This window comes from Castor canadensis, chromosome 15, assembly GCF_047511655.1.
Source record: "Castor canadensis chromosome 15, mCasCan1.hap1v2, whole genome shotgun sequence".
Classification (NCBI taxonomy): Eukaryota; Metazoa; Chordata; class Mammalia; order Rodentia; family Castoridae; genus Castor; species Castor canadensis.
The window spans coordinates 8,885,872-8,909,852 of NC_133400.1; the positions used below are offsets into that span (position 1 = coordinate 8,885,872).

Genomic DNA, 23,981 nt, shown 5'->3' on the forward strand with positions numbered 1-23,981 from the left:
AGCAGTAGAACCACAGAGACTCAGTAAATATTTGTTACCTTCGTGAATGCTTCCTTTCAAAAAAAATTCTTCAGAAGAGCTGGGAGTCTCCTAAGTTGCATATCAACAGATGAAGAGGGGCACACAATTGGTCAATGTTATTAATTTATTAAAAGGCAGCTTTTCTGATTGGCTAATTCTTTCTTGTTGACCATTATGCCTTCCATTCAAATGTGGAAAGTGGGAAGAACCTTCAGATCCAGTGATAAACTTTGCCTCCAACTCTGAAGTTAGCAAAAAAAAAAAGCCTTAAATTAATTTAGCTCCCAATACTGTAAAAACCCAATGACAACTTCTGAGCTGGTCGTTTTTTATTTTTTATTTTTCTTGGCACCACAATAATTCTTTTATGATGGTATCCAGGGACAGTCCCTCATGGAATTTTTTCTTAACATGGAAATGCATATGGCCTCTGTGGTAAGACAGCTGCATAACTACATAATTGTTTACAAATGTGCAAAATAAGTACCCAAACCAATAAAAAATAATAACTTGGGCGTCCATAAAAAAGAGATCCCATAAACATGCAATGGCCTGTACTTTCTCTATAAATAACCGTGGAGGCAAAAAGACAATACCAAAGCCCTGATTTGAAATCCCCTTCCATAGAGCAAATGGCGTTTGCAGTCTGGCAGGCTAATACCATTGTGCTATCCCAAGCAAAATTGCTTTTTTATTAACATTGATCATTTAGGCACTGTTAAAGTGACTGCAGAAAAAGTGGATCTATTTACAAGGACACATGTGGTACTCAGTCCACTATGTTTTGAATAGGTGTAAAACCAGCACGCAGCTTCCTGTCACCAAGAGGTGAGACAGACAGACAGACAGACATGAAAATGTCAATATGGAGAGATGGTAAAGACAAAGGAGGCGAGCTATAAAGAGAGCCTACCTAATATGTCCCTGTCTGTCATCCATCCTAATCCCCCACTAGATTTACCAGAGTTCAACCCAAAAGAATTCTGCACTGGAAAACCCAAGGAAGAAATGAAGTCACGTCCTTCAGTGCGTCTTCCTGGAAAACCCTTCTTTTCCTTCCCCTTTACTTCCTGTTTGTGTCTGGGGAAACCCCTCTTCAGTCATCAAAACCCAACTCAATTATTCCCTTCTCCAGGAAATTTATGTCTCTGTCTACCATCAGAGAGAAAAATCTCATTGCCCTCAGCAGTACTTGCAAACCTTTGACTCGATCAATTCAAACACTTAGTACACAGTTGCTGACCACCCACCAAGAGCCGAGCACAGGTCAAACGGTGCTAGAGTGCAGAAATGAGGGAGACAGACTAGCATCTTACACTCTACAAATCAGTAACTGTCCAGTGTGTCTCAAGTGGTAGAGCACCTACCCAGCAAATGCAAAGTCCTGAGTTCAAGCCCCAGCATCATTGAAAAAAAATTTAAAAACTATACTATATGATATAGGATAGAATGATCTTGCATTATTTAATTGCATTATTTCAGATTCTACACTTTATTAAATCTGAATAATGTGTGTATTCCTTTCCACAGTAGACTACTAAGTCCTATACCTCTATATACACATGATTTCTCAAGTTAATAATGTCCACTGAATTGATTTTAATTTAATTTTTAATAAAACCACACATCTACTCTTTGCATAGACTGGGAAAAGCCCTAGGCCTGGGAGACAGGCCAAATTTATAACCAAACACTTCCAACGCTAAGGAGCCAACAACCAGTGTCTGGGCAGCACTGGTAATGATCATGGGGTCACAGTGGGTGAAGCCATGTGCCCTTTTACACTTCAGAGCAAACATTGTTGACTGTCACCCTCACAAGTAGCTGTGGGAGACGATATGAGCCCCACTTTACAGCTGAGATCATCAAGGCATTCCTGTCCTCTGATCTGCGTGAGAGGGGCAGGACATTTCTTCATGAAACTGGGAATAGAAGAAGGAACACAAAGCTGGTGAAATCATATTGCACTGGGATCTACTCTACTGACTTCATTCTAACATCATCACCTGTTTGTTTGTTTTTTTTCTTTACTTCCACTTTCCTCCTGAGGATAAGATTATTAGATTGCATCCTCTTGGAGACTGCCATGATTCCTTGCCAGCCCCTATACATGTATCATGTATCAGATCACAACGTAGGGTAACAACCTCTCTGTGGCCTGAACCCAGTGTCTCCTTACTGCAACCACAATCAAATCTCACCATGGCTTTTAAGACTGTGTGATTAGGGTCATGCCTGCCTCTTGGCCTTTACCTTGAACCTCCACCATCATCTATTCTACTCAAGTTCCACTGCCCAGTGTCTCACACATACACCTCTAGTAGTCTCAATGACTGTTTGCCTGGCCTAGAACACTTTGTATCACTGACTGCTTGTCACCTTTAACTTCGATCCCAGCATTTTGGTGGGGAGTCCTACTAGCTATTCCCATTGCCCTTCTGAACCTTGGCAGGCTTCCAGGTGCTCTCCCAGAATTCCTTGCAGCTCAGTGGTCATGTGATACCATTCATGACAATCACAGGTACACAAGCAGTCAGTGCAGGGATTCTGGGGAAGCTTTTGCTTTTCCTGATGAACAGGGCCAACCCAGCAGGTGGCACTTTCTTTCCCTTCTTCTCATCTTGAATCTGGGATATGCAGTGCTGTGGCAGCCACCTGAGTCCTGAGAAGAATGGCCTAGAGCATCACAGGTGCCATGACCCAGAACTCTGACAACTGTCCAGCTACTAATGCAGCTGACCTGAAGGCAGCAATGGCCTCCCTGTGGGATTCTCAGGAACCAAGAAAAGACAAGGCCCTGTTTGTTGAAAGCTAATCTGCCCTGTGTTTTCTATAACTGGCAGCTGAGTCCTTCCTCCTCTCTAGTAATTGGTTCATGTGTTTTCAATTCTAACCCATGACAATCCATTCTGTACCCAGCAGTTATGGAGTTAGTGAGAGCTACATCAAATCTATCATGTCACATGTCATTTCAAACATACATGTATCATATATCATATTACACCACACCATAACAAATTCTCTGTGGCTTGAACCCAGTGGCTACTTACTACAACTAGAATCAAATCTCAGCTCCTCACTGTGATTTTCAAGACTATGATTAGGGTAATGCCTTCCTCTTGGCCTTCACCTTGAGCCTCCACTTTCACCTATTCTGCTTAAGTTCTACTGCCCAGTGTCTCACACATGCACCTCCAGTGGTCTCAATGACTGTTTGCTTTGCCTAGAACACTCTTGAGTAACTGGTTCCTTGTCACCTTTAACGTCCATCCTCAAATAGTTATTTACATGCTGAGGGCTTTCCTGAAAGGCAGTATCTAATGTTTATTGAGCACATTAGCATAAGATGGACTCATTTGAGAAGGCTCCTCACCACTGAGGTCCATTGAGGCTCCTTAAGTATTTATCTTGACTTTTCCCCACTTCCCTTTCCATCCCACCAAATAATCTCTTGGGAACAGAACCAGGATGTACACCAGCTCTGAACTGAAGGCAGAGCCAGGACCACAAGTAGGTTTCCCATTCTCTAGTGCCAGACCTCAGTCTTTCTGCTCCATCCACCAGCACATAGTCAAATCAGGACCCTGCTCAAGTATGTGCTTTCCAAACAATGGGACCGTATAGCCTGCTGAAGCTGCTATAACAAAATACCACAGACCAGGTGGTTTGAAGAGCAGAAGTCTATTGTCTCACAGTTCTGGAGGCTGGATGTCCAAGATAGGGTTGGCTCCTTATGGGCCTCTCATCTTGGCTTGCAGATGGCTGACTTTTCAGTGTGCCCTCACGAGGTCATTCCTCTGCCTATGCACATCCTGGCGACCCTTTGTGCATCCATATTTCTTCTTCTTGTCAGGGCCCCAATTGGATAGGATTAGGAGCCATCCCTACAGCTTCATTTTAACTGAATCACTATTTTAAAGGTCTTAGCTCCAAATGGTGACATTCTGATGTATTGAGGAGTAGGGCTTCAACATAGGAATTTGGGAGCAACTCAGTTCAGCCCATAATGGACACAAATTAATAAAGTCCTCAAAAGGAAAGAGCTTTGCTGGTCCAGTTACGAGGAACTATCTGTTCTTGCCAGCTCATACCACACGCTAGCTAGATGCATGGGGGTATGACATTGGCTATTTCTAATGCTTTTCTTGGCAGGTGGCCTCTTGCTGCCTCCTGATATTTTATTAAAGCAATATTAAAACATACTCCCAAATAGAGAAACTCATTCAATAAACTCACATACAATTATCAACATTTTCCAATCTTAAATGATTTGTCTTGTTCTCCAACCATGTTTTTTCTAGATTTTTTTGTGTGTGTGTGGGGAGGGGGGCAGTGCTGGAAATTGAACCCAGAGCCTCACACATGCTATGCTCTACTGCTAAGGTACATTCCCAGCTCTAGTTTTGTAGATTATTTTAAAGGAAATCCTAGATATCACTCTATCTTACTTGTAAATTTTTGAGGATGCATCTCTAACATAAAATGACTTTCACTTAAAATAGTATCACGCTTGGCAAATGAACACTACACTCTTTATTCCAACTATTACCTAGTCTACATTCAAATATCTTTGATAGTAGCTTCATTGGATCCAAATCAGAATGAGCCTCCTAGTCCACTCTCTCGTGTTAAGTCTCTTTCAACCCACACAATGCTTTGGAGCCAAGCATTGGCTTAGCACTCAGAGCACTTTCCCATGGATGACATCATAGCAAAGCCTCCATCACTTGACACACAGGAACCCAAGAGCTTGGGCACCCTAGGGCTAGGAGGGTGTCCGAGCTTCCTCCCCGGGCTAGCTCAGAAGATATAATGTCCAGCAGGGCAGTTGCTTAAAGAGCCACTCTTTCCCTTTCTAAGAGCTTTGGTCTGAATTTGGATTCATTCAAATGGCCTGTGCACAGAGGGGATTTGTAAGATGGGCTTGTGGAATAATTGTGATCAATACCCCTGCATCTCTGGTGGGAGAGTGTGCAGAGTAGGCTCTGAGGAGGCTCCCGCGAGCCCACCCTTTAACACTGATCAATACTCATCGTGGAACACTAACGTGGGAACATCTATATTCACCCTGCGCTGCGTTCCCTTACAGAGGGTTCTTTCCTGTGGTCTGTTTGTCTTAAATACATTTATCAGACGGTGTTATATAGAGATGGCACTATAAAAGCACATCTTTCAGTGTTAAGGTTTATCATTCCGTCATCTGTTCACACTTTCATCACCAAGATCCTTGGGGCTGGCTTTTCAGACTATTATTCTTGAACAGCTGTATGCTCTAAAATTGATAGTCTTCTTAGTTGATGGATTCTAAAAAATATGCTAAATATTCAACAAAGCCCTGAATGGCTACAGCCACCTCGTCTTTAAATTCCTTCCAAAGCACATCTGAGCGTCTTGCTCGTATTTGCTGAAGAGTGTTCCAGCCGGCATATTACAGAAGAGGCGAATGGTAAATTTCCTCAAGAGAGTCATCACTTAACGTGTATTCACAGCCATGCCACTTTGAGCGTTTCTCAGTGTACATGAAGCACAATTGGAGCTTATGTGATGTCTTTTCTTCTCTGGGTCACAAAGGCGAGGCTGGCAACACAGAGAGGACACTCGGAAGGTCTTGCCTAGATTAGCCAGTCAGCTTTGAAGAAATTTGACAGCAAGTTCTCTTGCGCGCTTCACTTTCCATAAGTCCTGGTGAATGGTCAGTGGGTCCTGAAATAGGGCCTTGATGGCCAGGCGGGTGGTGACTTTTATGGTCCAGACTTCAGTAGCAAACAAGCAGAATAAAGATGTGCAGACAGGAGAAAGGCACCTAAGGTCCCTCACCTTTGTTTGCAGTGGGAGAAGGGCTACGTGTTTGCACCCACCAGGTGCATCAGCTGCTGGGAAGCAGTCGGAAAGCTTTGGCAGTGGGTGAGCATGGGAGGACGCAATGGTGGGGTGGCTGGAAGCAGCACCCCATTTCCCGGCACCTCTCCTGACAGTTATTGGTGTATGAAGTTTGGCAACTCTCATACCATTTCAGAAACAAGTCCCCACTGCCCCAGTGCACCAGCCATCAGGTGATAAGGGGAGTAGCTGGGTATACATGGAAAATCGGTTCTTGGGGCTCCAGATGGGAAAGACGGGCAGGTCAACATGGCAGACGTCCCCGTAGGAGAGTCCAAGGCAGCCGTGAAATGGCATAAAATGAGCAACTGCTCCTGGCCCGGCTGGCAAGAACACAAGCCGTCACTTTGAAACAAGAGGCCTGACATGAAGTAAATCCCAAACAAAACCACATGCTTGGAATTACAGGGTGGCTGGCTCTGATTCCTTAAGAGGCCTGAGATGTGAAGCACCCTGGAACCTTTCACCTGGGAAGCTCTTGGCAACGCAGTGCAGAAGGCAGGTGGTTAGGTAGGTGTCTGATAGAGAGCAGATGCGTGTGGTCCTCGTCAGACTGAAGGGCCATGTCAATGATGCTGGAATTCCTGGTGCTATCATCCACATCTCCCAAAGGATGAGAGGCACAGGGCCCAGGACATCCTGCGGGCTGGGCCTGCTCCCCAGGACCCCTGAACCTGGTGGCCACCCATCTACAGGCTCTTCTGCAGCCAGACGATTCCAGCAAGCTGCTCTCTGTGATCACCACTTAACTTAAATGAGTTAATCTCGTTTTCCAGATGAATTGTTATTTTGTCTCCTGCAGGCTGTGATTACAGGATAAAAGTATTGTGAGAACAGGAGGGTTGGGGGCTTTTCAGCTCACACTGCACAGCGCACAAGCAGCCCCACTCCCCCTCTTCCTTTCACTTCCCTTCCCTATGTGTAATGGAGAGAGAGAATGAGAAGAGTGGTGGAGACTTCAGAACGACACACAGGGCGATGAATTATGTCACTTCATAAGAGGTCAGGGGGCCAATTTATTATCATGTTTTGAAGCACAGTTTATGATCCTGACAAAATTTAAAACACTTCCAGGGCAAAATGGACATGTAAATGACACCCAGTATTCAATTCTTCCCTTTTTCTTTTTGAATTGCTCTTAAAACACTTCAGCCAACAAACAGGTAGGCACTGAGGCTCTGCTACTGGTAAGCACTTTGCTGGGTGCTGTGAAAGATTTTTTTTTTTAAGGACAACACCTGCTTTCTCCGGAAAGTCACTGGAACTTCGTTCCTGTAATTGACTATAAATAGCATTTTTCTTTCATTAAAAAGAATCACTTTGGAGTGTGGCAATAATAAACACCTTTAAAGACGCAGATTCAGGGCTGGGGATGGTTGGCTCAGATCTGTAACCCCAACTACGTGAGAGGCAGAGACAGGAGGATGGTGGTTCTAAGGCCAGTGTGGGAAAAAAATTTGCAAGACTTGACCTCAAAAAACAAGCTAGGCAAGTTAGCACACAATGTAACAATCTGTGACCAGCTCAGGCAAAAGTATAAAAAACAAACTAAAGCCAAAACAAAAAGAAAAGACACAGACACAAAACTGGGTTTTAATCCGTTTCCCATCTCTACTCACCGGGTCTTGGGCAAGTCAATGAACTTCTCTGAGCCCCGGATTCTGATTTGGAAAGGGGTTATACCCAACTCTCTGGGTGGTGGTAGGGGCAGCAATAAAGTATGTGAGGCTTTTAGTGGGTGATGCTTAATACAGAGCAAGTTTAAAGATAATTGTTTTCCAAGAGTGAAGTAGAACTATACCATATGATAGACTAAATGAAAGAGGCAGGCAGAACCAAAACCATACCACAGGTGAGTTCCAGACCTACCAAGGAAAAACCCAGGATGCCCAGTTCAATTTGAATGTCACATAAACAACAAAACTTTCTTAGTCCAGTTATGTGTGACCCATACAAAAAATTTTAAAGCATATGTCTGAAATAGTGCATGGGATACAATTTTCTCTGAAATTTGGCATTTACCTGAAATACTAATTTAGCTGGGTTTCCTTTATTTTACCCGACAGCCTTAGCCCTAGGACTTGAAGTAAGAAGACCCATGCCTCTGGAATCTTTTTTACTAGCTGTGCGTCTCATGGACAGACACCTAAATTCTCTCAGCCTTACCATCCTCCTCTGTGAAATGTGCCTAACTCACATGGTTGTGGTGGGAGTACAATAAAACACATATGTGCATGGGTTTTGTAATCTGAAAAAGATCATTCGTTTATGTTTTGCTCCTTCGTATATGGACTGAGTGATTGGTTTCGAACACAAACTTACTGCTCGGACACTATTCTCTCTCACTTCACTTAAAGGGGGCTGAGAGGGGAATTCTTGGCCATGGTGTGTCTCCCTTGACAGTCAGGGATGGTGCCTTCCCTGCACAACTCTCCCTGGATCCCGCTAGCCAGTGCCCAGAGGGGTGCAGTAGCTGCCAGAACCACTTTTCCCTGTCAACTCATGGACGCTGGTTTTGGAGAACACCTGGCCCTTGGGAGGGAACCTGGGGAGTCTGAAGGGGATGATGCCCAAAGAAACACGTTCTAGATTTCAGGCTCCAAAAAGCAGCAGTGTCTACTGGCATTGTTATTGCTTGTTCTTTACGGCACCCATTGTCACCTGGAGGTAGCAGTTTGAAAATTGCTACGTGGTTGGAGCATGGCTCCAAGCATGAGCTGAGCCTGTTGTAAACCCTGGCTCACCCCCACCCTTGCTGTGTGACTTGCCTAACCTCTCTGAACCACAGTTTATATAAAAGGAATGGCAGAATTGTTGAGAACACTACTACATAAGAGAACACAATGGATAAAGTCTTATTAGCCTTTTCTTGGCTCACAGAAGCACGAAGCAACAATTAACCTTTTCTTTTTTTCTAATGTAAGTAAACCCTCTCATAAAGCCCTGAAGTACTTCAGGTGACAGATGAACTTGGTGTGACTTTGCATTTGCATGCATTTCTTCGTCTACAGATATAAAAGGCACCAACTATGGACGATGGATCAGAAAATCTGAAAAGGTTGGCTTTCATTGATTCAGCTTCCCTGACCCTTATTCTGACTCGGCTTCCTGAGGGGTAGAGGGGAGCTCGGTGCAGAGGCTTTGCCTAAGCCAACATTTCAGAGTGCACTGAGCAGGAACCTGCACCAAGCAGTCATGAGGACATTGGCTTCATAAGATGCTTGTGCATAAACAGTGGTAAAGCTACGTGAGAGGCAGAGCTAGGCGGATCATGGACCGAGGCCACCCTGGTCCCTATCTGAAAAACCAACTGAAAGCAAAAGGGCTGGAAGCATGTCTCAAGTGGTAGAGAGCTTCCCTGGCAAGTGTGAGGTCTCTAGTTTGATCCACAGTACTGCCAAAAAAATGAAACAAAAAAAACCAATAACAAAGCAAAAATGTGCTACAGCTGCTGGTGAGGGCCTGTGGGCATGGACCCACACACTATGGTGTTTTGTAAATCACAATCCTATAGTTAATAGTTAGCAGTTTTACACAGATTTTGAAGAAAAAGTAGAGATTTGTGTGTGCACTTAAGTTTGACTACTGTAGCTTTTCAATAGTCTGAGGAATTCTTTGAATAACATTCAGAATGGAGTAAAAACAAACAAAGCAGGTGGTGTGTGTGGGGGAGTAAATCCCTCTCATCGAGACAAATGCATGATCAGAATCAACAAGCTAAGAAGACTTTGTGACAACCCAGGACCCCGGGACAACATTTATGCAGACAATGTGATCTTGAAATAAGTAGACTTCCAGTTTAACACGTTCAGTGTTTACCCAGGACAAGAGTCCCTTTAGACTCCCTACCAAGGGCAATCTGCATCCTGCCAGGTTCAAGGGGATTGCCAGTGAAGGGCACCTTATCACGTGATGATCCATTGGTGTATAAGCACAGGTCAAGGGGGGAGGAGGGGCGCATTGCAGACTCCAGACATGGGGAAAGGGCCTCTCCTCTGCAGGATCAACTCCCATTGCTTCTGTAATCAGACAAAACCTTTTTCTTGGAACCAAGCTCCACTACACAGGCTGTCCTGGAGATGCTGAGCCCTGGCTTCCCACCTGCAACTTGAAATGAAAACCTCCAAAAGGAGAAGAGTTAGGGCCCAGGCAGGCTACTGAGATGGAGCGCTTGATTACAGAGAGAATTGAGAGATGGAGCCACCAGTGGCCCTGGGGCCCAAAGATAAGATTCCTGGAGGAAACACTGAGCAGCGAAGGAAGAATTGACACAGGCACTCGGCCCGGCTCTGGAAGGAATAATAAATGTGTCTAAGGTCAGAGACAGACAGACAAAGCCATATAGGATCAAATGAGAAAAGAGGAAAAAGTTAATCAAAAAAGATACATGTCTGTATGTGTTTTGTTATTCTTATTAATATGGAGCTTGAGAAGTAAGTGCCTTAATTAAGAATGTATGTCTGGCACCGGTGGCTCGTGCTCGTAATCCTAGCTACTCAGGAGGCAGAGATCAAGAGGATCACAATTGAACCCAGCCAGGGCAAATAGTTTGTGAGGCCCTATCTTGAAAAACCCTTTACGAAAATAGGGCTGGTGGAGAGGCTCAAGGTGAAGGCCCTGAGTTCAAGCCCCAGTACTGCAAAAAAAAAAAAAAAAAAGGAATGTTATGATCAAGTCTGGGTTAATTGAGTCAAAACAACAACAAAGTACAGGCCACTAGACCATAGCTTCTGAGGACACAATCATACTACACTCCACCTTCACAAACACCAGTGAGAAAACCAGTTCTACCTATCAGGTCCTGTTCCTTAATTGAGGTGCACTTCCGCCACCTGGTGGCCAAGTACCAGAATTGCAGGAATAGGGCCTTGTTTTAGTCATTTCTTGTTCTGGATGTATAAGAGCACAGAAGCAGTACACTCTGCTGGTATACATGACATTACTCAAAGCCACCACAAGCCAAGAACCAGAAGTAAGAACACAAATAAATATTGAGTCGTTTTGCATGAGTGATCCCCAAATAACATCAGCTTCCCCTCCAGTCCTTCCCTGTGTTGTATTTGTTTTATGAAACCCTAACAGATGTTTTAGGCAGCACAACTGCAGGCTAAGGGCGGAGGCAGCCAGTCTGACATTAGCAAATGTGTGAGGTGGGGAGGCACATGGCAGAACAAAGATGGAGCCTCTGCTTGGCGACACAGCTTGTTTTCACATTCTCTCCAAAGCAGTCCCTCTGGCTCCTCTAGGCTTTGTTTTGTTTTGTTTTTCATATAGACCATGTTGTCAGCTACATCCAGAAGCAACCATGAATATAGAATACTGGGCAGGACAGCGTTTGATAAATATAAACAATATGCATAGAGAAACCCTCTCAGTTGAAAACAATCCACATACATTTTTAGCGACCATCAGACTGAATGCAAAATGGCTTTGGGAAATACCAGTGCTTGACTTTTTTAATATCAGAGAAAATCACAGCCTTTCCTCTAACGTGAAAAATCCTGCTGCACTAAAAAGAAGTAGCGAAGTAAACGAGGCAGCTGGTTCTCAGCGTGCAGAAGCCACTGGCTTTGCCCTACTGCCCTATCCTTAGAAGCTATGCTGTACTTCCAGAAATGGTACGTGGGTGGGGGCAGTGAACAGGGAAGATGTTGATGGGTTTTTAGGGCTCCCCCTAAAGTGCACTGTGTTTCAGAGGAAGAAATGGCAATTAAAAATCTAAATAAAAGAGTTGGTGCAGTCCACAAAAGGAGCCAGGCAATGTCAATGCTTTGAACTTGCTCAGCCTCCGTGTTTTTTCCAAGTCAATGCATCGGCGGTCTTGCCTGAAAGAAAGGAGTCAAGAGGGAGAAAAATAAACAGAGCACTGCCAGACCTCACCCAGCAACTCGGCAAACTGTCTGCTTACGATGACACAGTTTTAACATGGTATAATCATTTTCACAGTAAGGACACCCTTCCTGCAGTGGAGACCAAGAATGCATGACTAATTTTAACCACTTGTACAAATCTCCTAATGGAAATTTCAAACAGCTTGTATGGATTAAACTTTCGTAAACTGTACAGAGCAGCCACGGATCCCAAGTCTTGTTGCACCTCGCACCAACCCAGCAATGTCCAAGGCATTACTGGGTAACGGTGGGCAGTCACATCGTGCTCACAGAAACGGTCGCTCCCGTTGGTGCTACATGGATCCTGAGTTAGACATGTAAAAGTCAAAGCCAAATATTGGGAAAACGTAGACAATGAGAAGGGAAGTGTCAGTTTGTGTGCTAGAATTTAAGGCTCATCATAGAATAATGGATGTGAGGAAACTCTGTCAGTCACTAAGTTCAGATCACCAAATGCTAAATAAGGGAACACTGCTGCTTCTCTGGGGCTCAGAGAGGTTAGATCATCACTCTAAGGGAACACAGCTGCTGGTGGCTAAAAAAAGAAAAAAAATCCCAAAGTGCCCTTTCCCACCATGACGGGCTGGGCTGATAAGCATCTATTGGGTTCAAACAGGTGGCTTGGGAGACTTAGGACCAAGTTCACACAAGGAATGACAGGGGCAATGGTCACATGACAGCATGAATACCCTTCCTGCCACCAGAGAGCGCACTTAAAAATGGTTGAGGTAATGAATACCTTGGTGCTTGTATGTAACACAATTTAAATGAATAAGGTGAACTTCCCACTGAGACTGAGGTCATAGTCACATGTCAGAATAGTCTGTCATACTACCTCTGTAACCAGCCCAGAACCCATCAGAAACTCAGAGCATAAAAAAAATGAAAGCAAATGTCTTCCCCATGAAGAGGTCAAACAAAATCAGTTGGGACAGTTAGAAACACATTTTGGACTAAAAAGAAAAGTTCCAAGAAATTCAAGCACTTGGAGTTTCTGGGTTTTTTTTTTTTTTTTAATCTCCTTTATGAAAATCTAAACTCCTATTTTGTTAGCGCTTTTCATAGGATAGGCTAGGGAAAGAGAGGTGCAGAAATTGGGTCAGAAGACAAAGGAGGTGTCCAGGCCACTTGGGTGATGGGACACATGCACTTATGATACACAGGAAGAAGGAGAGAAATCAAAAACAATGTCCCCCACTGCCACCTCCCTCTCGGTTCCCGTTTCCCTTCGAGCCCTCATCCTAACCCCACCCTCAGGGAGCCTTCTGGAATCCAGTAATCACTGCAGCATATGACAATGCCAGCGGTCTTCTCTCTGGGTCCCTTCCTTTAGGAAAGGGAGCACAGAGTTCTAGGTAGAACTGAAGGAGAAGCTTTGGGGCAGGTGTTTGCACCCGAGGACAGGGTTCCAGGAATGGAAGTGGGGTAGCAGGGAGAGGACCACTCTATCGCTCCAAGCAGGTGCCCCTGGCTCAGGGCACCAAATATGTGCCAGAAACCCTGATTCCTCTTGACCATTTCTGTTTTCCATTCATTCTCTTTCTTACCTTTGGCTTTTAACCTGCAGAGGAAATCTTTTCACCTGCTTCTCTGTCCCCTCAGAAAGTGCTGCTGGCCATTTCTTCCTTTGCCCTTCCCTTGCCCATTTGTTGCTGGGGCCTGCCCTATCACTCCCACTAGGAGCTAAGCCGCTGTGGAGAAGAAACTCCATGTGTGGGATTCCATCTCAGAGCCTGGCCCCAAATCTGAGCTCCTGGTTTAGCAATATAGAACAAGGGGGAAAGAGGGAGGGGATGGAGGAGTGGAGAGAGATGGGTGGCCATGGGTGGGGGTGGAAAGGGAGTGGGAGGAGGAGGGTGGTGTGTGGGGTGGAGGAAAGAAGTTAAGTGGAGGAGGTGGGAGCAGCAAGGGAAAGAGAGGAGAGGGAAGGTAGGCCTAGGTTCAAATCCAGGGCCACCCCTCTATGTGACCATCAGACCATCACCTGGGGATGACTTTGGAAGATAAAAAGGTGATTAATCAGTCACAGCAAACACTTCCCTGGTACTCACTCATACCAGCTTTACTCATCCTTAAACATTTCATGTTCACAGTCACTGAGGAGACAGCATCATTGTTCCTTTAGAAATGAGGAGACTATGCGCACACAGCTTGAATGACTTGTCCAAGGCCACAACACCTACATCTGGCAAACCTGGATTGGAACCCAGGCAGCCAGGCTCTAGTCTGTGTCTTCCCATGACACCAGGCTTCCTCCTACAGAGTTCACTGAAAGCCCTAAGGAAATGTCAAGGCCTTGCCCTCTCCCTCGTGAGATGATTTTCACCATGGCCCTTGGGATCCATGTTCAATTAACCTCAGTCCTCTGGGCATCCTGCTGCTTAGCTTTCTTCCATAATGCAGAAATCACCTAATAAATACTCATTAAGCACCTGCTTTGTGAAGCTCTATGCTAGTGATGACTGCCCCCTCCTCCAGCCCCTAGTGCATAGGCCAGTGTGACTACAGAGAGGCTGTGGTCAGGCCATGGCAGGTTCCATATGCCACAGAAATGCAGCACAGGGAGGAGTGGTACAGTGAGGGACTGCCCCAGGACAGAAGGTGAATGCTGATGTTGTCAGGTTCAGGGGTCCCTGCTCCTTGGACTAGTAGGCTTCTTGCATGTGCAGGCCACAGGCTGTCAATCCAGGCACACTTCTCTGTGCATCACTGGTCCCTGCCGTAATTCACACATTGAAGCCTAAGTCCCCAATGAGATGGCATTAGGAAGTAGGGCTTTGAAAGGTAATGGTGTCACGATGGTGGAGTCCTCATAAGTGAGGAGACAGAAGACAGATGGTCTCTCTCCCCATGCAGTGAGGATGCATCAAGGAAATGGCTGTCTGTGGCTCAAAGAGAGCTCACACCCAAATTCAACAGCACCAGCACCCTGATCTCAGACCTCCAGCCTCCAGGACTGTGAGAAGGCCGATGTCTGCTGTTGGGCCTTGGACCATCCAGTCCACAGTACTCTGCTGTAGCAGTCCCACCTGGCTGAAGCAGCCTACCCACTAGAGGGTGTCAGAAAGGTAACCCCAAGGACAGGGATTCTCAGTGTAGATGCACCAGTGTCTTCAGGCACAGCCCTTCTGGGTGGCCTGGACCCCACACACTACGGAATACACAGTATCTTGTCCTCCTGGGCCACTGTCCGTCCCCAAGATCAAAAGTGCCTGGTTATCTTGTGATGACTTAAAATGTCACCTCCCATTCACAAAGATCCCTCCAAGGAGGGGACATTGCCACCTGGAAGAGCTTCTGCCCTAGAAGATGGTTGCACAGGACATGAACCAAAAGAAGCCCTGACATTATATTGTGGCCCAGAGAGACAGAATGCACTTGTATGGAACACAGAGTCCCACCAAGTTCAAAGGTGATGCAGAGCTTGCCAGAGGATAAGTACGGAGAAAAGCTCGAGGGAAAGTAAACTTTGATTAGGAGGGGTGCCACCTGGTGGAGGGTATCCAATGTCAGTGGGCAGAGGGGAGCACAGGTGGTATGTCCACTAAGAAACAGAATCACTGATGATCATGGGGACCATAAAACAGTGGTTGTCCTAGAAGTCCAGGTAATGGAAATGGGTTTACATCTTGGCCAGGTCCTCCCTGGTTAAGAAACCCCAGTATGGTAAGAAGCCAGTCCTAAAAATTACATAGCCAGGTAACCCCAATATTGCTTTTGTGTGACATCATTGTTTCTTTAGTACATAGACATCATTTAAACAGAGGAAGAATGACATGTAACAGTACATGTCATTTTTCTGACCACCCTATGAGATAAGCATGATCATTTTCTCCTTTTAAGATTGTTTAAGTTACTTGCACAACGCCACACTGCTACATACAGCAGAGCACAGACCCCAAACTCAGGCCGCATTCATTAGAACCAAACACAAAATACTATTTTTTTTGCACAAAATTAAGCACAAAAATACTGAAATTTTCAAAGTGAGAGAAATGATGGCATTATGTTGGCATATCTTCATATAGGTGATATTTCATGAACTGCCCCCAATCCCAGTGCTAGGGATCAAACCCACAGTCTTGTACGTGCTAGGCAAACACTCCACCACTGAGCTACATCCACAGTCCCTGAACTTGGGAGTTTGGCCTTCTGAAGCAGAGGTTGGCAAGCTATGGCCATTGAGTAGTGTGGCCCTTGACTTGCTTTTATAAATAAAGTTTTATTGGAACACGATGAGTCCATTCATTTCTGTATTGTCTGTGTTGTGTACATAAAAAGACAGAGTTGAATAGTTTTGACCACCTGAACTGCAAAGTCAGAAATATTTACTATGTGGTACTTTACAGAAAAAGTTTATTGACCTCATTTCTAGAGTTATATATTACCCTTACAGTTTCACTTGAAAATGTATAAATGGTAATCACTACAAAATTGTAACTTGAAATACTACTACATTTATTATAAAAGTATCAGAGCAGTGAAAAAGCTTAAGGTTTGTCACATTTGAAATTAAATTTACAAGATATATAAAAATTACATTCTGGGGAAGTTTGTCAGTAAAATTCTTTAGGCAAGCAATCAAAATATTGAATCTATAAATGTTGCTTAACATTTTTAAGGCCTTTATCTAAATTCATAAAGGAGACAAAACATTATTCTACAACTCCTCAAAACTGACTGCTAAAATTTGTCAGGTTTGTAAACAGAATAATAAGGACTATAAATTGGACTTAAAAGCTGAAAGTAGAGCTAGGATTTGAGATTTGTAATGTGAATAAAATGAATTTTAATTTTAAAAACCTAGCTAAACCTCTCAATGCTCTTCCTTCTGCCACAAAGGCTAGAAGACATGGTGGTGGTGGTGGTGGTGGGAATCCCACTAACAATCGACATCTTATCTCCTTTCCTTGGAATGTTTACAAGGTCAGAAGTAGAACTAAGTGAGAGGGCCTGAGAACCAAGTCTTAGTGTATTGCGACCGATGCCCACAGCCAGACCCAAACTTGGTGGTTTCAGCCAGTGCGGCGTATGAATACTTTTGAGAAAGGGAGCCACCCTGGGCCAAAGGATCTGGTATGAGAGAAAACTCAAGGAAAGATGTCAACATGAGAATTAGATAGATGGATGGATGGATAGACAGACAGACAGACAGATAGATAGCTAGGATAGACAATATATACACAATATATAAAACGATGAAAATGGTAATGCCACTTTGTTACCTCTTAGAGCTTTTGTATTTCATGAAGTCCTTTCAAACACACTCTGTCTTTATCTGACTGAGCTTTGCAATGAGAAAAACCTGGAGACGGTCTCACCTCCCGGCTTGGATCTAGGCAGATTCTTAAACCTCTGTGTTCTCAACTCTCAGCAGGGCTAAGAGCAGCACTGCAGAGGTCACTGTCAGGGTCAAGGCAGTGTGTGAAGTCGCTGAGCACACTGCCTGGCACACAGTCAAGCTAACATTGACTTCAGCTGCTAACTTCATGATGAGCAGAAGATCTATAGGACAAGGTTAGAACAATAGGTATTAGTAGTGCTTTTTGTCCAGGAAGTTGAGCAAAGGACACTGCATTTCTGATTCCTATCCATGTTGTTCTCTGCACTATGATCTTCCACCTTTACTTCTGCATCTCAAACTTGAGCATCAGAATCACCTGAGGGCTTCTTAGCACACACACTGCAGCCTCCACCCGGGAAGCCTCTCAGTCTGAAGGTCTGGGGTGGGGCTCCAGAATCTGCATCTCTAACAAGTCCCTAGGTGATGTGATGATGCTGCCTTGAGAACCCTCTGGTCCTTCTCAGCACAGCCATTTAAGGAGTCACATCTGCCCTTCCTCAGTGCACCTGATGTATACTTATAGGGCATTAAAATGCTTAGTACCTGGTCAGTAGTCAATAGATGGTTTCATGCTCTGCCGTTCTCTGCTATGCCTGCCACAAACTCATTTTCCCTTGTACTTGACTCTCTTGGCTAACAACTCAGTCCCTCATTCCTTTGATCCATTTGTACATTGCCCCTCCAATTCAGAATACATTGTTTCTTTCCCGCTGTGACCTTGGCTGTTTTCCATAAAGACTCTGCCTTTCCAGCTTGGCTCTGCTATCCCTGATCAGCTCCCTGAACCCTCCCCTGGCAGGCCACAGCCTCACAGGTGGGATGCATGTGTTACTATCTGATGACGTCAGCTGAAGTCCCACGACCTACCTCTATAATGAAGGATGGCAACTCTGCTCCAAAACCAGGGCATCACTGTGCCCCTGATCATAGCATAGAGATAGTGGACGTGGAAAGATGGGCAGAGACTCATTCACTGTCTGATTTCCCGTTTCCTGCTTGTAAACCAAAGGATACACACAGAGAGAATTCAAAAAAGGGGAGAAGTTTTGCTCTCTAGAACTTAGAACGTGTGAATGCTTGTGGATAGAAATACTATAGTAATAATAAAATGGAACTAACACTAGCAAGGGCTTGCCAACAAATATTCCTATTTCATTCGACATTTATGAAACCTTTGCCTGTAATCCCATGGGCAGCAACATGGTAAACGAAAGTAGCAAGCAGTCTAGATTAATAATATTTTGCTTCATATTGGAAGGGCATTTGAAAGGAGATGCTTGCTTTATCTCTTCCCTGTCTTTATTGTCCTAGTATTGGAAAAGACTTGGGCTGCTAAGATTGGCTGGGAAATATTCACGGATGGGTTATTAATTTATGGGAAACGGGAGGACCCACCTCCAGGTTTAAGTAGGCCACTTGGAAATAGCATGAAGTCAGTGGGTGTGAGGAGACATGGCAAAATGCAGTGGAAAGTGTGATGGGGTGACTGGGGTCTCCAGTCAAGACCACCAAGAGTACCTTCAGCGAGCTACAACAGTAGGAGTTCTAACCAAGCACTCTTATGAGAAAAAGCAATCTGTTCTCACGTGAATTCTGCCATATGCTTCCATCGTTCTGTGGTCAAGAAGACCATGTCAGTGATTTCCAGGACTTGCATGGGAATGCGAGATGCCTTTGCTGGTTAATGGGAATGAATGGCTAGATTTGCTGTTTTCCTAATGTTCAATATATCTGGCACATGGGGAGCTCCCAGAAGCAAAGTGGGATTTATGGGCTTGTATTGGGTTTCAAATGCACACAGGAGCAAAGCAACGGAGAGCTGGAGTGCTGTCGAGCACCTCTTGGTGAAGGTTGCTTCCTCCTGGCGAGGCGAAGGGCGTTGTTTGAAGAGAGGGAGGAAGGCCCCTCCCAAGAATGCGGTTGTCCTTGTAGTGTAGTTGGAGAAGCAAGAAAGACATCATCAAGGCTTAGCATGTGGGATCCAGCTCTCCACAGGCCTTTAGGGGATCCCCTGACCCCAGCCTTAACTCGTGACCTTCCCATATCTAAATCGTCCTTAAACCCTGATTCTTTTGTGTAGAGAGTGTACCCTGGTACCTTGAAAAGCATACAATCTTGGACCCACAAGCTCCATGGGCCAGTTCTAAAATCACATGATTTAACTTTGAGTACCGAAAACTATGACTTACGTGCAGAAAGAGAGGGCATTTTTTCATTGCCTAACTAATCATTTCCAGGGCTGAAAAAAAGAATGAAATCATCTTCCCTTACAACAGCATTTGTTAAACTTGGTTCTCGTGATATTTGAGACTAAGTAATTCTCTGTGGTGGGGGCACTGGAGGACAGTTCGCAGCCTCCTTGCCTTCTACCCACTAATGACAACAGCAAAGTCCCCCGCCCCTGCCATGCCACTGTTATGATGAACAAAAATGTCCCCAAACACTGCCACGCATTCCCCAGGAAGCTGCATCTGCATTGCACTTCAACAGCGCCTACCGCCTGAAACACAGCTCTACAACTTTTCGGTTCTATGTACCTTTGAAACTAAGATAAGTCTTGCTACTACAGAGTGTGTGTGTGTGTGTGTGTGTGTCCACAGTTGGGGATCATTTGGGAACAAACAAGCTAGAAAACTGAAACTAAAATGGAAATACATGGTGGCTGACAGTGCAGGCAGCATAATTTTTCAATGGAACTTGGAAGTGACCAAGGAGACAAAGAGAAAATTAACAGAAATACAGAGGGATATCCTGAAGTACACAGAGGACCACTTGCAGGCACAGGGAGCATACTCTTTGTAGAGTCAACAAAGTTCAGACCAAAAAACCAAAAAGGCAGTCAACATTTAAGTCGAGAACCCAGGTGGGGAGAGGAGTGGCAAATAATTACATTTTAATGTATACAACAATTTACAAGCATTGTGCTGAAAGTTCGGAGCAGAGAGAGCTAAAAGGTTGCTGGCAAGCTCTAGATGGCAAATTAAAATGAATAATATGATATCCATATGGCTGGGCTTCCTAGCTCTCCCATGAATGCATCCTCAAAACAAAGGGCTTCCCAGGGGAAGAGGAGTGTTGAAAGACTCACGCTCTCTCTTGAAAACATCAGGCAAAGGAGGCCTTCCGCTACATAATATTTGTGTTTGGTTTTTACTACAAAACACAGCTTTATGCACCAAAAGGGTTGTCTCTTTAAGAAAATGTGCTGTGACTTTCTGTGACTTCTAATAAAAGTGTGGTATCAGAACTCCCCTAGGGGAAGTTGGGGGAGCCTCAGACCCTAGTTTAAGCAGCATGAAATTAAGATGGTCTTCTTGCTTCACAGAGATCATAAATAAGATGTTTATGGGGCTCCATGTGTGACCTTACTCCCTCAACTCATCATTTCCTCAACTGTAAGTTTTGTAAACATGGGGGCGAGGGATTTGAGCACGTGGTCCTCAAAGTAAGAGAGGACTGGCTATAAATCCACAGGGGTTGCCACTAAAATTTTGAACTCTAAGACGGGCATTGCTAATGAGCAGATGACAGCCAGGTGCAACCCACGTGCCATGTGGGCATTGTTCTATTGGGCATGCTTGTGAGCTGAGGAAATGACGGAAGATGAATCTCCTTAAAGACAACATACACTTTGGTGAGGACGGCAGCTTTGGGAACTCACGGGGAGGCCATGGCTTCTTTAGGTCCTTTTAGGAGATCTTTCAAGTGTTCAAAATTTCTTGGAAGACAAAAGTTGTTGTCTTTTATCTGTGAAAAGCCATTGGAGTCACATAGTCCAGGGTTCAAGTTTCAGCACACTCTCCCTGATACATGGGTTCCCTTATCTACAAACTGAAAGCTAAATGCAAGTCTTTCCCTAAGGAGAGTATTCAGTGAGGTGATTCTTCTTAAAGCATCTCTAGGCCTTTGTAAGGGATTTCCCTTCATCCTCTTTGTCATTTGAGAAGCTATTTTAGAAATCAAATGTCTGCAAGCCTTTCCCAAGAAAGGAGTTCACCAAAAACCAGACAGGAGGGACTGTGAGCCAGGCCTGGACTCCTTCTACCAGGCCGCCTGCAGTCTGAAGTCACAAACTACAGAAGCACAGCAGGAATTTTAGGCTCCAGGTGGAAGGTGTTTCCCATGTATAAACACCAGGGGAAATACTGTGCTTTTGCTCTTACGAACTTCTAAAGCAATAAAGGCTTGTATTCAAAGCACTCTTACTTTCAAAAGAAGTCACTAATACTTCTGATGAAGTCAGAACCCATTAGTGAAGATGTTATCGAGTGTCTGCTCAGTGGGGGTTATCGCAGGGGTCCAGGGATGGTGCTGGACATAGAGATCGGAGTCTGGTTTTACAAAAAATGATGCCTACAGCAGCCTGAGCATAAAGGCTCCAGCCGGCCACCCGTGAGATTTGAAAACCCCTGAGTATTGATGCAGTGCTGAGAGATAACGTCAAACCATCCTGGATTGGCTGACAGGCGCTCTGGAAATGATCGCATATACAATACATTCTACTGTACAGTTTATCCAGAATCACAGGCAGCACCTAAATAATTCAGGAAGTTAATGGTAAAAGTTTATTCACACATGCATCCAGACTGTGACTGGAATGGCCCCGTGGAGGGAAAAGACAAAGACAAAGGCCAGGTGCATTCTTTTGAGTTTGGGGCTAGGAATAGATTGATGTATGCATCTCATTTCTGCAGAATGCTTCTACAGCTTCACTCAACAAACAATTTTTTTATGGAACTGCCATGGCATTATCTATCTGACCCTAGACAACATAGGGTCCTGACCCTCAAAGAGTTGCCATGTGGTGGGTGGGGTGTTATAGAACATTATTGTGACATTTGTTAAAACAGTATGGAAGATTTTATTTGGGATTGCTGCAGTGATGGTCAAGATGATTTCAATAGAGGAGATAAGGTTTGACTCTGCATATAGTAAGGACAGCTGGGGATTTGTAGCCAAGGAGCAGAGTTGGGGGTGGGATGATGAGTGGGTAGAAAATCACTAAGAGTAGACCTCAAGAGGAGGGGATTTCATCTAAATGAACTTTACAGACTTCTTGCTGAAGGTAGGCCAGGGGGATTAGATATCAAGGTGGGCTTCTTTTTACACTGACTTAGCAAGAATCTTGCTGAGACTGAGCTATGAAAGGCCAACAAGGATGGGTATAAGGTCAAGGCCTACCTGAGAACAGGGCTCATAGGAGCCTAATGGTAGTTTGGTTAAGGAGGGTCTGTTAGGAGAAGGTAGGGCCCAAGTTGCTACAGAGCACTTTGGGACTTAGCAAAGGTTTCTTAAGAAGACATGAGGCTTGGGATATTTGGAGAGTGTGAGTGGGGACTAGTAAAGGAAATGCAAGGCAAGCAGAGAATAGCACATTCCAGGCACAGTTTGTCACCAATGGTTAGGCGCGACAACAGGGCTTCTCAGTAGGGTCACTACTGATGTTGAGGCTATTGGCGGTGCTGTCCTTTGCACTGTAGGATGTGCAGAGCCTCCCTGGCCTCCGCCCCCTAAAGGGCAGCAACACACCTATTCCCTGCCATTTCTCCAAGTTCCAGTCACCAAAAGTGACTGCAGATACTGTCACATATCCCCTGAGGGAAAAACTGCCCCTAGCTCAGAAGTAGTGAGCCAGAAGGATGGACACAGGGCATGGGCAGGACAAGTAGGAACTTGGCTTACTGAGAATGGTCCACATGATGTGGCTTAAAGTTGATGTGAGGAAGGTTGATGTAATGAAGATGGTAATTTAATATGCAAAAAGGAAGAAAAAATAGAAAGACCTGAGCTCGTGCCTTGGGACCTGAAAAACCAGGTTTGTCAGAATCTTTCTTTAAAAGCAATTAAAGAAAAATAGCAACTGATACAAACACTCATCATGAGTGATCTTTGCGAATTAAGATTTCTAGGAAAATTCCCTACTTCTGATTAACAAGCAAGAATGAAGATGAGGCAACAAGACATAAAAGTGTGCTTTCTAGGGCTTAATTAATCACTATTTTGAAAACGTTTGCATGTCTTGTCACTTTTATCTGTAGTGAGGCCTTGAGTCTCTTTTCCAGTTTACATTCAAAACACATTCCTATTGAAGACTTTTAAGTATAAAGGGAAAAAAAAAATCACAATTCCTGGTCTGTGTGCTTGAACTGTGGCTCTGTGATATTCTATGTAGATTTCAAAATTATCTTCCTATTTAGATAACTCCTATTTCAATGGCAGAAAACAGCAAGCCCTGTGACAAGTTCACTGTCACCATCCCTATCTGACATTAAATGCATTTTCTTTTTTACTTCTAGCACAATTAGCAAAAGAAAGGGAATGGCTACTTAATGGTGCAGTTCTAGCTAATTTTTAATCTATCATAATGCATGAATTTAAAAATGCCTACTTGAGAGCTTCAGGGATCACTAAATAATAAACCCTGAAGGTTCCAAAATCTGGTTAATAGTCAGACCTGGAGAATGTGAATTATAGTGTTAATTTAGAATAACGTAATGCCTAAAAATGAAGCAAGTTAGGTCTCAATGAGCTATGAACTGCTGGCCTGGTATTGTGTAACAGGCAGTGCTAAGTGAGGATTGCTGAGTTGTAGATAACCGTTACTCTTAGCAAATATGTTTACTGGGGTCTCTCGCTCTTCATTAGCCAACCTCATAAAGTACACGCCTGCATATTTCGATAAAACATAAAATGGCAAGGCAGAGGCACAATTAGGACACCCTGAGAAGCTGCTTCATAAACTGGTATCTATCTCCAAATGATTGTTCGCTTAGCTATGATAAATATTTATCAGCGTGCAATAGAACCAGTCCTTAAGCAACAATAGTCCACATGGAAAATGAAGG

At 44.4% G+C, this 23,981-nt stretch overlaps 1 protein-coding gene across 12 annotated transcripts in view; it reads right to left on the reverse strand.

Moving 5' to 3' along the window:
- Wwox (WW domain containing oxidoreductase) overlaps nt 1-23,981 on the reverse strand; it is a 927,061-nt gene that overhangs the window by 416,011 nt on the left and 487,069 nt on the right. Inside the window, exon 9 of one of the 12 annotated variants that reach the window (XM_074055601.1) lies at nt 1-23,981. This exon is cut by the window's right edge and continues 35,910 nt beyond it. The exons of the other annotated variants lie outside the window; for them this stretch is intronic. The gene's annotated coding sequence lies outside the window, so the exon portion shown is untranslated. 12 annotated transcript variants of the gene reach the window in all.